We start from the raw sequence: 2,195 nt of genomic DNA on the forward strand, positions 1-2,195 counted from the left end.
CGAACGCGCCTTTCGCCAGTTGAAATCGGCGTTGCTTTCTAATACTTGTCTCACGCCTTTCGATCCCCAGAAACCCCTTTTGTTGATGGTAGATGCATCGGATTTCGGGATCAGTGCAGTGCTTGCGCACAAAGTTGGCTCCCATGATCGCCCTATTGCCTTTGCGTCCAAATTGCTCTCGTCTGCGCAAAGAAATTTTTCACAGATAGAGAAAGAAGCTTTGGCTCTCGTGTTTGGTATTACTGAGTTCCATGATTTCTTGTATGGTCGTCACTTCACCATCATCACAGACCACAAACCTTTGACATCGCTTTTTCATCCGACCAAGCCTGTACCTCCACGTACAGCGCAGAAATTCATTCGCTGGTCTATTTTCCTCTCGCAGTACCGCTACGATATCTTGTATCGGTCCACTGCTAAGCACGGAAACGCCGATGCGTTGTCCCGTTTGCCTGTTGCTGAGGATAAAGCATTCGATTCTTCCGAACTTGCTTGCATGTTCATTGATTCGGAAACCGATGAAGTGGTCGAATCGTTTCCGATAGATTTTCGTCGTGTAGCTACAGCCACAGCTGCTGACCCTGTCCTTGCTACTGTTTTGCGTTTTGTTGCTACGCAATGGCCTTTGTCAAAGTCTCGGATCGAGGATCCGTTGGTTCGCCGATTTTTTGCTCACAAGGAGAGACTTTTTGTTCGGCGTGGTGTTTTGTTGTTGCGTTCTGATAATGATCAGTCAAGAGTCGTGGTCCCACGTTCGTTACAGTCCTCTGTTTTACGGCTTCTTCACCACGGACATTGGGGTATAGTGCGAACGAAACAACTTGCTCGTCAGCACTGTACTTGGTTCGGAATCGATGCTGCGATTACGAATATGTGTTCTTCTTGCATGGCGTGTGCCGAACAACAATCCGCACCGCCGCGGAAAGTCTTTGCATGGCCAAAAGCCACTTCCCCTTGGCAACGCTTGCACATTGATTTTGCTGGTCCATTCTGGAATGCTCGATGGTTGGTTCTGGTCGATGCCTTCAGTAATTTTCCTTTTGTTGTCCGGATGTCTTCCATGACGTCCTCCGCCACCATCCAAGCGTTGTCTGCTATCTTTTGCATTGAAGGTCTTCCGCAGACTATTGTTTCCGACAATGGCCCACAATTCATGTCCGCAGAATTTCAGTCATTCTGCCAGGCCAATGGTATTCAACATCTGACATCCGCGCCGTTTTCGCCTCAGTCCAACGGTGCCGCTGAACGATTGGTCCGGACTTTCAAGTCACAGATGTTGAAATTGAAAGAGTCGCATTCTCGGGAGGACGCATTGTTGCTCTTTTTGTCTTCGTATCGCTCTCAGCCCCGAGATGGTCGCTCGCCGGCTGAGTTGCTCCACGGTCGTCCTCATCGCACCTTGATGTCTTTGCTGCATCCGCCGCATCAGGTTCCTGTGCAGCGGCAGACTCCTGCTTTTGCTCCAGGCGACGTTGTATTTTATCGCAACTATCGAGGTTCACGGCGTTGGCTCGCAGGGCGCATTCTTCGCTGCCTCGGCCGCGCGATGTATTTGGTTTTGGGGGCCTCTGGTGAGGTGCGTCGGCATCTCAATCAGCTGCGCCTCTGTCGTCGCTCGGGTTCTGCCGCTCCCCGTCTGCTTTCAGCGACGGTGCCGTCCGGTCAGCGCCCTGGCGACCCATCTACTGGCTCGCCTCATCCCCAGGTGTTACCGACGATGCCTTCCATTTTGCCCCATGGCGACGCGCCGCCGCCGCCGCAGCAGCAGCAGCCGCCGCCGCCGCCGCCGCTTGTTCTCCCGCCGGCGCCGCCCGCATTCGACGCTTCGTTGCAGCCGCCACGCGCCTCCCAGGGTCACGCGCCGCCGATCGCTTCCCGTGACCAGCTGTCCTCCGCCATGGAACTCCCGCCCGCTCCGGACCACATGACGTCATCGCGCGTCGGGTACCCCGACGCAATGGAGATCGACCCTACGGCCCCTCCTGTCTCATTACGGGCGCATACACCGCATGTTGACGTGCACCCTGGACTAGTTTTTCAGGCGTTTCCTAGCTCCCCTCGGACCGAATGGCCGGGTGCGGGTGGCACAGCCTCGCCTGTTGTTAGGCTCCCCACCTCATCGCATACGTCAACATGTGGTCCTCCCCACGGCGGGCGGAAGCCTTATCACACGACCGTTCGCCGATTTGCGGGGG

This window comes from Schistocerca americana, unplaced genomic scaffold, assembly GCF_021461395.2.
Source record: "Schistocerca americana isolate TAMUIC-IGC-003095 unplaced genomic scaffold, iqSchAmer2.1 HiC_scaffold_59, whole genome shotgun sequence".
Taxonomy (NCBI): Eukaryota; Metazoa; Arthropoda; class Insecta; order Orthoptera; family Acrididae; genus Schistocerca; species Schistocerca americana.